General features: G+C 35.1%; 1 protein-coding gene and 1 long non-coding RNA gene across 3 annotated transcripts in view; one reads left to right on the forward strand and one right to left on the reverse strand.

Annotated features, from left to right (window-relative positions):
- Positions 1-2,043: 2,043 nt before the first annotated feature.
- On the forward strand, positions 2,044-2,412 carry LOC121858654. Its single transcript, XR_006087476.1, has 2 exons — positions 2,044-2,083; positions 2,246-2,412. It is a non-coding gene; the product is annotated as an uncharacterized LOC121858654 (long non-coding RNA).
- A 3,455-nt stretch (positions 2,413-5,867) lies between these two features.
- The window catches only part of LOC121858655 (F-box/WD repeat-containing protein 5-like), a 35,121-nt gene continuing 26,186 nt past the window's right edge, over positions 5,868-14,802 (reverse strand). Inside the window, exon 16 of one of the 2 annotated variants that reach the window (XM_042355212.1) lies at positions 5,868-5,910. The gene's annotated coding sequence lies outside the window, so the exon portion shown is untranslated. Of the gene's footprint in view, positions 5,911-11,744; positions 14,379-14,802 lie in introns of those variants that run through there. The other variant, XM_042355211.1, reaches the window with a different exon arrangement.

Below are 14,802 nucleotides of genomic sequence, written 5' to 3' on the forward strand. Positions count from 1 at the left end.
ACTACACAAAATATGTGTATGTGTGTATTTAAAAGAGCTCACTTAATCCTTTGTAATCTATGAACTAAATGCAAATACACCTGAATTAACTGCAGCATTAACCATAAGTTATACATTTATCCTGATAGAAATGCAAGACTTCATGATAGGATGCTGAGTGTTCTATTTTCTTGTCATTCATATACTGTACAGTTTAAGAACTGGATTATTTTTGCCCAAGTATTGTTTGTGGTTTACCATTCTATAAAACAAGTTACAATAGTTACATGATGGAATGTTTACAAGTTTAATGGGCACCACTCTTAATAGGCTCCAAGTTAAGCTAACTACTGTAGTATGACTGGGACCTACTAGGAGTAGGAGCTATTATGACTGGGCCCCAATCTTAGTGATTAGGTTGAAGCCTATTAGGGCTTGGGTTCATTTAGCCACTCATTTAATTACCTAACACCTTGCTCGCGCAACTAGGTTATAGCCTGACGAGTGCACTGGTTGGAAACCCAAGGTTCCTAGGACCCTCAAATTTTTTGACTGGAGCTAATTCAAGAATTAGTCTCATCCCATCAGACCCCTATCCTTCACTGAAATAGAGTCTGGGAAGTGATGTCTAAAGATAAGGAGTCTTCACTGTCACACTAACAGGTGCAGTTCTCACCTCGCACATGACTTCTCTGTTGCACCATTTCAGGGATCAACCCCTAACTTCCAATCATCACAGCAGCATGAGCAGACACCTTTGCTTTAATCCATTCCCATTAAACTTTCAGGCATGTGGTTACAGACAGAAAGAAGACCTTTCTAATGTACGAGTCCAACACTAAGGGTAGTCAGGGAAATAAACAATGAGTGAGTCACCCTTTAACTATAACTACATTTTGAATGACCAAGGAGAAGGTAGGTTCTATCTTATGACAAATTTTCCGAAGGTTAGGTCTCCAGTAGTATTCTAGGAGTTAGTCCTTTGGGAAGAAGATGTACCCTGGGGCCCCCTGGTAGTGCCACGGGACCCCTCGCAGGGCCTTTGGTAGTCCCCTTGGCCCTGTTAGGGTTCATGGGGACCCCTGATTCCTCTGGTCCTGGCAAGGCTCCTGAGGGGCCTCCTGATAGTCTCCTGGGTCCCCTGATATGGTCCCTGCAGCCTCCCTGGTAGTCCCATAGGGCCCCTGGAAGTAATAGTCCCATGGGGCCCCTTGTTAGTTCTCTGGGCTCCCTGACCCTGGTAGGGCCCCTGGTAGTCCCCTGAGGCCTAGGGGCCACTGGTAGTCCCATGGGACCTCTGACTGTGGTAGTCCCATGGGGTCCATGGAATTTGCAGGGCCTTTGGGGACCCTCTGATAAGCCCCTGACCCTGGAAGGGCCACTGAGTGTCCCCACCAGTCCCCTGACTGACGTAGGGCCTGTTGCTAGCCAGTATGGCCCTGAAACGGCCCATGGCCCTCATAGTCTCCTGGGCTCCATACCTTGGTAGGGCCCCTTGTAGTCCAATAAGGCCCCCTGGTAGTCCCATGGGGTATTTGGCCCGGGTAAGGCTCCTGGAAGCTCCTTTGTGCTTCCCTTGGGCCCCTGGTAGTTCCATGGATTCCTGGGCCTGGTAGTCCTATGGGCCCCCTATCCCTAACAGAGCCCCTGGGGGCCGCCTGATAGTACCCTGGGGATGCCCTGACAGTTCCATGTGGCCCATGGCCCTGGTAGGGCCTCTCGTAGTCTCATGGGATGCTGGTAGGACCCTTTGGGGCCCCATTGTAGTTCGAAGTGGCACCCCTGGTAATCCCATGGGGCCCCTGGCCCTGATAATCCTACGGGACCACCAACACCAGATGACTGAGGCTACATCACCACCACCAGGTGACAGGAGGCTACATTACCACCACCACCACCACCACCAGATGACTGTGGCTACATTAACACCACCACCACCACCAGGTGGCAAGAGGCTACTACCACCACCAGATGACTGGAGGCACCACAACCACCACCACCAGGTGACAGGAGGCTACATTACCACCACCAGATGACTGAGGCACCACTACCACCACCACCTGGTGACAGGAGGCTACATTACCACCACCACCACCACCACCAGGTGACTGAGGCTACATTACCACCACCACCACCAGATGACTGAGGCACCACCAACACTACCACCAGATGACTGAGGCTACATTACCACCACCAACATCAGATGGCAGGAGGCTACATCACCACCACCAGATGACTGAGGCTACATTACCACCACCACCACCAGATGACTGAGGCATCACCCTCTTAATTCTGTTGTATTATGTACTATATAATTATCTTGTATCTGTAGTTCATACCCTAATGTGTACTTTATTGTATTATGGTATTGTATTACAAATATTGTTTCTCATTTTCTGGTGTAATGTATTAATAAAGCCTCCAAGTGCTCAACTCTAGTATCCATAATGTAATTTTACTGATCATGTGATCAATTCCCAATAAAGATCAATAAAACAGTAAGCTGATAAGGGCTAAAAATATACATATAACAAAAATAAATACAAATAGGAGTATAGGACCACCATGAAGAGTAAGCAGGACTCAACCACTGAGCCATGACAAACTTAGTTATTTCACCTTAAAGTCATTCTTAAAGTTCAAGAAACTGGATGAAAATAGTTATCGGGAAAGTTGATTATCTACTTTTAGGGGAAGTAGATTATTGATTTTTAGGGGAAGTAGCATATCGACTTTTTGGGAAATATTACCTCATTTTCCGAAGTAGATTATCATAAAAAACGGGAAATTTGTATCATAGAAAATGGGAAATATCTACTTTCCGGGAAAGTTGGTTATCTACTTTCCCGAAAAGTAGATTATTTATCTACTTTTCGGGAAAGTAGATTATTGACTTTTTGGTGAATTAGATTATCGACTTTTTGGGAAATATTACCTAATTTTCCGAAGTAGATTATCATAGAAAACGGGAAATTTGTATCATAGAAAATGGGAAATATCTACTTTTGAAAGTTGGTTATCTACTTTTCCGAAAAGTAGATTATCTACTTTTCGGGAAAGTAGATTTCCGAAGTAGATTATACTTTTTGGGAAATATTACCTATTTTCCGAAGTAGATTATCATAAAAAACGGGAAATTTGTATCATAGAAAATGGGAAATATCTACTTTCCGGGAAAGTTGGTTATCTACTTTTCCGAAAAGTAGATTATCTACTTTTCGGGAAAGTAGATTATTGAATTTTAGGGGAAGTAGATTATCGACTTTTTGGGAAATATTACCTCATTTTCCGAAGTAGATTATCATAAAAAACGGGAAATTTGCATCATAGAAAATGGGAAATATCTACTTTCCGGGAAAGTTGGTTATCTACTTTTCCGAAAAGTAGATTATCTACTTTTCGGGAAAGTAGATTATTGATTTTTAGGGGAAGTAGCATATCGACTTTTTGGGAAATATTACCTCATTTTCCGAAGTAGATTATCATAAAAAACGGGAAATTTGCATCATAGAAAATGGGAAATATCTACTTTCCGGGAAAGTTGGTTATCTACTTTCCCGAAAAGTAGATTATTTATCTACTTTTCGGGAAAGTAGCTTATTGACTTTTTGGTGAAGTAGATTATCGACTTTTTGGGAAATATTACCTAATTTTCCGAAGTAGATTATCATAGAAAACGGGAAATTTGTATTATAGAAAATGGGAAATATCTACTTTCCGGGAAAGTTGGTTATCTACTTTTCCGAAAAGTAGATTATCTACTTTTCGGGAAAGTAGATTATTGACTTTCAGGGGAAGTCGATAATCTACTTCGGAAAATTAGGTAATATTTCCCAAAAAGTCGATAATCTACTTCCCCTAAAATTCAATAATCTACTTTCCCGAAAAGTAGATAATCTACTTTTCGGAAAAGTAGATAACCAACTTTCCCGGAAAGTAGATATTTCCCATTTTCTATGATATAAATTTCCCGTTTTCTTTGATAAGTAGATAACCAACTTTCCCAGAGAGTAGATATTTCCCATTTTCTGTGATACAAATTTCCAGTTTTCTATGATAATCTACTTCGGAAAATTAGGTAATATTTCCCAAAACTCGATAATCTACTTCCCCAAAAAGTCGATAATCTACTTTCCCGAAAAGTAGATAATCTACTTTTCGGAAAAGTAGATAACCAACTTTCCCGGAAAGTAGATATATCCCATTTTCTATGATATAAATTTCCCGTTTTCTATGATAATCTACTTCGGAAAATTAGGTAATATTTCCCAAAAGTCGATAAAATACTTCCCCAAAAAGTCGATAATCTACTTTCCCGAAAAGTAGATAATCTACTTTTCGGAAAAGTAGATAACCAACTTTCCCGGAAAGTAGATATTTCCCATTTTCTGTGATACAAATTTCCCGTTTTCTATGATAATCTACTTCGGAAAATTAGGTAATATTTCCCCAAAAATCGATAATCAACTTCCCCTAAAAATCAATAATCTACTTTCCCGAAAAGTAGAGAATCTACTTTTCGGAAAAGTAGATAACCAACTTTCCCGGAAAGTAGATATTTCCCATTTTCTGTGATACAAATTTCCTGTTTTCTATGATAATCTACTTCGGAAAATTAGGTAATATTTCCCCAAAAGTCGATAATCTACTTCCCCTAAACATCAATAATCTACTTTCCCGAAAAGTAGATAATCTACTTTTCGGAAAAGTAGATAACCAACTTTCCCGGAAAGTAGATATTTCCCATTTTCTGTGATACAAATTTCCCGTTTTCTATGATAATCTACTTCGGAAAATTAGGTAATATTTCCCCAAAGTCGATAATCTACTTCCCTAAAATCAATAATCTACTTTCCGAAAAGTAGATAATCTACTTTCGGAAAAGTAGATAACCAACTTTCCCAGCAAGTAGATATATCACATTTTCTGTGATACAAATTTCCCGTTTTCTATGATAATCTACTTCGGAAAATTAGGTAATATTTCCCCAAAAGTTGATTATCTACTTTCCCGAAAAGTCCAGTGGATAAGCGTTTTACTTGCCACTCATTGAGGCCCGAGGTCGAGTCCCAGTATTTCTCTCTTCTTTTCCCTTTTTCTGTTTTTAGTTTTTAGTTTTTTCGTCATGGGACACTATTTTAGCTGTATTATATCCTAAAAGTTAATAAAAAGTGAAATTGTGCCATAAATTTGACGTTTTTAGGTATTTTAGCGTATATTCATGTTCGAAGCTTCGAATGCTTCAATGAAGCATCAAAATGATTCAATGAAGCTTCGTGACGTCACTCTCAACCTTCATATATAAAGTCTCGACTAACTCATTTTCGCCCCATGCTTCACCGACCATCACCACTCACTGGCTGCAGCTGACAAGCAGGTGTGGGGTACTTGATGTTTGGTTCTCATTCAGGATGGGATGGAGAAAGAAAACTCACAATGTGCTCTCTGTATACATGTTGTATTGGATGTACAATGCCGCATGGTTACAAGCGTGAGGTAAAGAGAGCTGGTTGGTTCAGAGAAGGACAGCTGGTGGGTCGCCATGCTCCTTGCGGCGGAGGAGGAGGTGTTGCTGGCTGCGGCTGTAGGTAGAAAGAGGCAGGTCACCATGAGGTCAGGTCTTAAATAGCGGGGGTTGGCGTGGCTTAGTAGTTGACCCCCGCTCCGTGATGTATGGCGGCGCTGGTTGACCTAGACCACGAAGCATACACTGGGGAATTGGTGGGGTCGGCTACTCAGCGACAAACAGCGTTTGTAGGGGAGAAATCAACTACAATACTCCCCCTTCCCTCCAGGCGGTGTAGGAGACTTGTTGTCTGTAGGGTTGCTTAGCACATGTGAGGCAGAACGGGCGGTGCATGCCTCATGTGAGACAACGGCGATGGCGTGGATGAGCCGGTCACTGGATACAACTGTCTATATACACACTATCTGTGGGAGAAGAGAGGGAGAAAAAGGGTGTGTGGAGGCAATCAATGTTGTGCTTCCCTCTCTCAAAGTGGCGAGTAATTAGCATTGCAAAAATAATTAGAATATTATAAAAATCATTTGAACATTTTCTAAAAGCCATTTGAACAAGTTATAATCAAGATATCAAATTTTGGTTAACAGATCCTTAAGCAGCACATTCAGGAGTACCTATACTGAAATTTTGAACAAAATCCATTTTTTGGCCGAAATGACGAAAATTATAAGTCTATAGCCTTAAAGGATTTTTGGCCAAAAATACGTTTTCTCTCTGAACTAAAATTTAGTAACGCCTAACTATTTAAGTACATCAGAATAATACACAAGCACCAAGAAATGACCTCAAAAGAAAACCCATAAGTGGCGAGTAATTAGCATTGCAAAAGTAATTAAAATATTCTAAAAATCATTTGAACATTTTCTAAAAAGCCATTTGAACAAGTTATAATCAAGATATCAAATTTTGGTTAACAGATCCTTAAGCAGCACATTCAGGAGTACCTATACTGAAATTTTGAACAAAATCCATTTTTTGGCCGAAAATGACGAAAATTGTAAGTCTAAAGCCTTAAAGGATTTTTGGCCAGAAATACGTTTTCTCTCTGAACTAAAATTTAATGTGCCTAACTATTTAAGTACATCCAGAATAATACACAAGCACCAAGAAATGACCTCGAAAACCCATAAGTGGCGAGTAATTAGCATTGCTAAAGTAATTAAAATATTCTAAAAATCATTTGAACATTTTCTAAAGGCCATTTGAACAAGTTATAATCAAGATATCAAATTTTGGTTAACAGATCCTTAAGCAGCACATTCAGAAGTACCTATACTGAAATTTTGAACAAAATCCATTTACATTGAAAATGACAAAATTATAAGAATCTACAGCCTTAAAAGTTTTTGTTACAAATACGTTTCTCTCTGAACTAAATTTAAATATACCTATTTAAGTACATCCAGAATAATACACAAGCACCAAGAAATGACCTCGAAAACCCATAAGTGGCGAGTAATTAGCATTGCAAAAGTAATTAAAATATTCTAAAAATCATTTGAACATTTTCTAAAAGCCATTTGAACAAGTTATAATCAAGATATCAAATTTTGGTTAACAGATCCTTAAGCAGCACATTCAGAAGTACCTATACTGAAATTTTGAACAAAATCAATTTTTTGGCCGAAAATGACGAAAATTGTAAGTCTATAGCCTTAAAGGATTTTTGGCCAAAAATACGTTTTCTCTCTGAACTAAAATTTAATGTGCCCTTTATTTAAGTACATCCAGAATAATACACAGCACCAAAAGAAATGACCTCAAAACCCATAAGTGGCAAAATAGTGGCATTTTGAAGTAATCAAAATATGCTAAAAATCATTTGAACATTTTCTAAAAGCCATTTGAACAAGTTATAATCAAGATATCAAATTTTAACAGATCCTTAAGCAGCACATTCAGGAGTACCTATACTGAAATTTTGAACAAAATCCATTTTTTGGCCGAAATGAAGAAAATTGTAAGTCTATAGCCTTAAAGGATTTTTGACCAAAAATACGTTTCTCTCTAAACTAAAATTTAATGTGCCTAACTATTTAAGTACATCCAGAATAATACACAAGCACCAAGAAATGACCTCGAAAACCCATAAGTGGCGAGTAATTAGCATTGCAATAGTTATTAAAATATTCTAAAAATCATTTGAACAATTTCTAAAATCCATTTGAACAAGTTATAATCAAGATATCAAATTTTGGTTAACAGATCCTTAAGCAGCACATTCAGGAATACCTATACTGAAATTTTGAACAAAATCCATTTTTTGGCCGAAAATGACAAAAATTGTAAGTCTATTGCCTTAAAGGATTTTTGGCCAAAAATACTTTTTCTCTCTGAACTAAAATTTAATGTGCCTAACTATTTAAGTACATGCAGAATAATACACAAGCACCAAGAAATAACCTCGAAAACCCATAAGTGGCGAGTAATTAGCATTGCAAAAGTAATTAAAATATTCTAAAAATCATTTGAACATTTTCTAAAAGCCATTTGGACAAGTTATAATCAAGATATCAAATTTTGGTTAACAGATCCTTAAGCAGCACATTCAGGAGTACCTATACTGAAATTTTGAACAAAATCCATTTTTTGGCCAAAAATGACAAAAATTGTAAGTCTATTGCCTTAAAGGATTTTTGGCCAAAAATACTTTTTCTCTCTGAACTAAAATTTAATGTGCCTAACTATTTAAGTACATCCAGAATAATACACAAGCACCAAGAAATAACCTCGAAAACCCATAAGTGGCGAGTAATTAGCATTGCAAAAGTAATTAAAATATTCTAAAAATCATTTGAACATTTTCTAAAAGCCATTTGAACAAGTTATAATCAAGATATCAAATTTTGGTTAACAGATCCTTAAGCAGCACATTCAGGAGTACCTATACTGAAATTTTGAACAAAATCCATTTTTTGGCCGAAAATAATAAAAATTGTAAGTCTATTGCCTTAAAGGATTTTGGCCAAAAATACTTTTTCTCTCTGAACTAAAATTCAATGTGCCTAACTATTTAAGCACATCCAGAATAATACACAAGCACCAAGAAATGACCTCGAAAACCCATAAGTGGCGAGTAATTAGCATTGCAAAAGTAATTAAAATATTCTAAAAATAATTTGAACATTTTCTAAAAGCCATTTGAACAAGTTATAATCAAGATATCAAATTTTGGTTAACAGATCATAAGCAGCACATTCAGGAGTACCTATACTGAAGTACTGAACAAAATCCATTTTGGCCGAAAATGACAAAAACTGTAAGTCTACAGCCTTAAAGGATTTTTGGCCAAAAATACGTTTTCTCTCTGAACTAAAATTTAATGTGCCTAACTATTTAAGTACATCCAGAATAATACACAAGCACCAAGAAATGACCTCGAAAACCCATAAGTGGCGAGTAATTAACATTGCAAAAGTAATTAAAATATTCTAAAAATCATTTGAACATTTTCTAAAAGCCATTTGAACAAGTTAAAATCAAGATATCATATTTTGGTTAACAGATCCTTAAGCAGCACATTCAGGAGTACCTATACTGAAATTTTGAACAAAATCCATTTTTTGTTGAAAACCAGCAAAAAATTATGCCAAATCTAAGAAAAGCTAATAAGGATTTACTGACCCGAAATACGTTTTCTCTCTGAACTAAAATTTAAATATTGCCTAACTATTTAAGTACATCCAGAATAATACTGGCTTTTTGAAAACTGACTCGAAAACCCGCAAGTGGCGAGTAATTAGCATTGCAAAAGAAATTAAAATATTCTAAAAATCATTTGAACATTTTCTAAAAGCCATTTGAACAAGTTATAATCAAGATATCAAATTTTGGTTAACAGATCCTTAAGCAGCACATTCAGGAGTACCTATACTGAAATTTTGAACAAAATCCATTTTTTGGCCGAAAATGACAAAAATTGTAAGTCTAAAGCCTTAAAGGATTTTTGGCCAAAAATACGTTTTCTCTCTGAACTAAAATTTAATGTGCCTAACTATTTAAGTACATCCAGAATAATACACAAGCACCAAGAAATGACCTCGAAAACCCATAAGTGGCGAGTAATTAGCATTGCAAAAGTAATTAAAATATTCTAAAAATCATTTGAACATTTTCTAAAAGCCATTTGAACAAGTTATAATCAAGATATCAAATTTTGGTTAACAGATCCTTAAGCAGCACATTCAGGAGTACCTATACTGAAATTTTGAACAAAATCCATTTTTTGGCCGAAAATGACAAAAATTGTAAGTCTAAAGCCTTAAAGGATTTTTGGCCAAAAATACGTTTTCTCTCTGAACTAAAATTTAATGTGCCTAACTATTTAAGTACATCCAGAATAATACACAAGCACCAAGAAATGACCTCGAAAACCCATAAGTGGCGAGTAATTAGCATTGCAAAAGTAATTAAAATATTCTAAAAATCATTTGAACATTTTCTAAAAGCCATTTGAACAAGTTATAATCAAGATATCAAATTTTGGTTAACAGATCCTTAAGCAGCACATTCAGGAGTACCTATACTGAAATTTTGAACAAAATCCATTTTTTGGCCGAAAATGACAAAAATTGTAAGTCTATAGCCTTAAAGGATTTTTGGCCAAAAATACGTTTTCTCTCTGAACTAAAATTTAATGTGCCTAACTATTTAAGTACATCCAGAATAATACACAAGCACCAAGAAATGACCTCGAAAACCCATAAGTGGCGAGTAATTAGCATTGCAAAAGTAATTAAAATATTCTAAAAATCATTTGAACATTTTCTAAAAGCCATTTGAACAAGTTATAATCAAGATATCAAATTTTGGTTAACAGATCCTTAAGCAGCACATTCAGGAGTACCTATACTGAAATTTTGAACAAAATCCATTTTTTGGCCGAAATGACGAAAATTGTAAGTCTATAGCCTTAAAGGATTTTTGGCCAAAAATACGTTTTCTCTCTGAACTAAAATTTAATGTGCCTAACTATTTAAGTACATCCAGAATAATACACAAGCACAGAGAAATGACCTCGAAAACCCATAAGTGGCGAGTAATTAGCATTGCAAAAGTAATTAAAATATTCTAAAAATCATTTGAACATTTTCTAAAAGCCATTTGAACAAGTTATAATCAAGATATCAAATTTTGGTTAACAGATCCTTAAGCAGCACATTCAGGAGTACCTAATTATACAGTATATTAATAATTTTATTTTCTAAGTCTTTTGGTCTATAAGTATCTATCTTATATTTCTTTGCTTATATTTTCTAGGTTAATATTCTTTTTGATACTTTATTTCTTCTGTCATATATATTCTAATATTTTCCAGATTTTATATCTTTTCTTTCTCTCAATTTATTATCCTGCCTTAGTTATATTCTATACCATGGATTAGTCTGGGAAAACCATGTCATTCTTCCACAACACTTATTATACTTACAACGGTAGCCTGCCACCACCCAGACTTTTATTAGAATATAACTTACCCGGTACCTCATTAAACTGTTAGGTAGCGTGATAGTGAGCGTATAGGTACGTGAGTTACAAGAGTTATTTTCTGAGAACCAACGGTTAGATTACCAGAGGGATTAACAGATTTCCCCTTAGTGACATTGTGAGATCTTGTCTGAGAGATTACGGCCCACTAAAAGACCCCAGTATTATGTGAGATGCTTGGTGAAGGGTTCAGCAAAAACACATTTTTGTATAGTACTGTAAATTGTAAAATTTTATAAATAAAATTGTAACAATGTATTTTAAAACATAATTACAGTACAATATTTAAAAAAAATGAATCTGGTGTTTTTATACAATACGAGTTCAAAGAACCAGAGAGCAAACCGTACCCAACTGAAGATTTTGCATCAAGTGCCAGGGCAATAAGACCTTTAATATAGTGGGTCATCTGTTGCCGGCAAGTATTTTATTTTTTTTACTGTTATTCAAAAGTTCTTATTTTCCATAACTTGTAGGTAGTGTACAGAATTTTAATTCTGAGATTCTGCTGTAAAAGATTATTTTCCAGTGTTTTGGGATGAAGCCCATATGTTTACTAGTACTCTCAACTACAGAGACGATAATCTCTGTAGCTTATATTAACTTGAATTTCAGTGATGGTCTCAGGGCTTCATAGCCATTGCTTTTTTTTTCTTTCCCCTTGATTAAAATCAATGGCCTTCAGTCAAGAATGAAACCAACAGTTTTGTGGTTGTACCTTAGAAGGAATTTTACGTTTCTAAAATAAAAAACATGGTAACAAAGAAAGATACATTTGAAATCTTGAAAATACATCTGTAAAGGATTTCAACATTACACTACTCTACAGTATAACATACCAGTCATAAAACAAGCTATTTCAAATACAGTACATCTGCACTTACAATGTACGGTAATTATTCTAGTCATAACCATGATTCTCCGTTTCCAATTCTAAATTAGACCATATATGGATTACAAATGCTGGAAAATATGAAATATGTAAAAGAATAGAATTGGACAAGTTCTGCAGTTTTATTAGTAAAAATATAAACAAATAAAAACAACCAAAAAGTTTCACATTGTCTCCCCTTCAGTCAAGGTGCTTATTGTCAAGACGATGAATTGTAATAAATAAGGCAATAATGAGTTTCAAAGTCGTACATATAATGGCCAGTTCCTACTCTGTAAAAATGCCTGGCAATAGGAAGAGCATCCAGCCATGCAAGCCTGGAAACTGGCCACAAAACAGTGATGATGATAATGATGATTATAGTATAGTATAGTATAGTATAGTATAGTATATTATAGTATAGTACAGCATAGTACAGTACAGTACAGTACAGTACAGTACAGTACAGTACAGTACAGTACAGTACAGTACAGTACAGTACAGTACAATACAGTACAGTACTCTTAAAACATGAAAACAGTATAAAAAATATTACCAGAAGATCTGCAAAATGTAATACAGGTATACGTCGATTTATAAAAGGTTTACGCTTCTGAAAACCCTATGGTAAATTGGATTATATTTCTCTAAGAAATACCATTATAAATTACGAGATATGTTCCTCATGTAGGGGGGGGGGGTGGTGACTTCTCCATCATGTATTAAGATAACACTTTGCAAAAACAACTTAAATATTTGCATTAATATTAATTAAAAATGCAGTACTGTGCAGTATACATCTCCAACAATTTAAAGAAATACAAAACTGTAATTTGTTAATGGTTGCCATAATTAACCGAGATAATATACTTTTAAAACTCTACTAATGACTATCATCTTTTTGCCAGGCTCATCAATGTGCCTTATCATCTCCAACTTAACATCTAAAGTGATGGCTTTGTGGGGTCTCATCTGCTAGTCACTTTCCTGATATCTGTAAAAGGGTAAATCACTTGGAAAACACAAGAAACTGCTGGAGAGTTCTGTTGAAGCATGGAACTAGATTTGAAAGACTCCACTGGCTCGTTAACAATAATGTTGTGATATGTGATAGTCAATCAAACTGCTTGGATCATATGTAACATTCATAAATGTTTTCCATCCCCAAAAACATTAATTAAAAGAAAGAGAAAAAAAAGAAGACATTTTGTATAACTGTAAAACCAAAATGCTGTATCATAAACCGTGGGCTACCTGTAAATACAGATACAGTAATAATTTCAATGAGTTAAGGACTTTTAAAGTCTGGTGAACAAATGTTTACCACGACATTAAAAATTCCTACAGGATAAACCCACATGCTTAAATATCTTATGACCCCTGTGGTCTCTACACCAGAAGGGATAATGTTACTTCAACAATGCCTAAATTTAAGTGCCAGGGAGTCCTCAGTGTCACTAGCGCCATTAATAAATAACAAAATATTAAACACAGGTACTGTACATAATCAATGAGGATACTTTTATTGGCTGAGTTTTGGTGTGATAAATTTTCATGACCATTTATCCTACATAAGTAAAGGAAAAGCTTAAAAAAAAAAGGCTGAACCTCTCACTTTCCGTATTTTTTTTAATCTCACAATTTAAGTTCACTTCCAAAAGAACTAAATACTAGCAAGCTAACACTTACTGATCCATGTAAAAAAGTATTCAAAACCCTACAGTCACACAAACAAGAAAACTAACTGTATGTTACACTGTAATACCAGGAGGACATCATTATATGTATGAATATATGAAAAATAAATAAAACATTTCTACTGCAGTATCTAATAGCTTCAATATACTGTACTGTACAATCTAATTACTTGATAACCTGATACTGACACAACTCAATAAAAAAATTAATGCATAAAGCTTATGAGCTGAAGCAAAATCAAGTTTTGTATTATCAATAATAATATCACAGTGTTCATGATAATGCATTGCATTACATTACATTTAAAAGCTGCCAACCAGAATGTACATGTATTCACACAATTCTTAATTACAGTATACTGATTCAGTACAGTATTCAATAATGAAAGTCCACATTCATTAAAGCAATGAAGTTACTGTCTCACTAAAAATGAGTATCAAACCTGCAAAACAATAAGCCCTTGTGCCATTCGGAGGTCTTCATGTGCTTGAGTGTGTAGAAATGTTTTTGAAGGTCTTCACAAGCTCCAATACTGTACTGTACAGAAAAGAAATTCGAAAGTTCTTCTCATACTTCAGTGCATAGAAAATTTTTCAGAGATCTTAACAAGCTCTAAAACAAATAAATCTTCTTGTAGGTCTTCGTAGGCTGTAGTGTATAGAAAGTTTTCTGTAGAGTCTTACAGGCTTGAGTGTACTGTACAGATACAGTAGGTCTCTGTAGGTCTTCGGAGGTTCGAATGCACAGATATCTTTCCAAAGGTATTTCCAGGCTTGAATACTTAATAATTTTTCATTTGTGATGCACTGGTAGATCATTACACTGAAATATAATAGGCTCAGCTGTATATATATATATATATATATATATATATATATATATATATATATATATATATATATATATATATATATATATATATATATATATATATATATATATATATATATATATATATATATATATATATATATATATATATATATATATATATATATATATATATATATATATATATATATATATATATATATATATATATATATAATCAACCAACCAGATTATTCTAGAAAATGGGTGACTGATCCTGAAAACATGTTTTATAAAAAGAGCCCATAGCCAGGTAATGTGTTACTGGGCTAGCCAATATTAGGGTGTTGGCCATCATACTGCACCCTTTGACAACTGAGGGCTGCTCTTACAACTGCTGCCCATATCTCCCAGATAAAACAATCTCCCTCACTAG

This window comes from Homarus americanus, unplaced genomic scaffold (genome assembly GCF_018991925.1).
Source record: "Homarus americanus isolate GMGI-L3 unplaced genomic scaffold, GMGI_Hamer_2.0 scaffold74, whole genome shotgun sequence".
NCBI lineage: Eukaryota > Metazoa > Arthropoda > Malacostraca > Decapoda > Nephropidae > Homarus > Homarus americanus.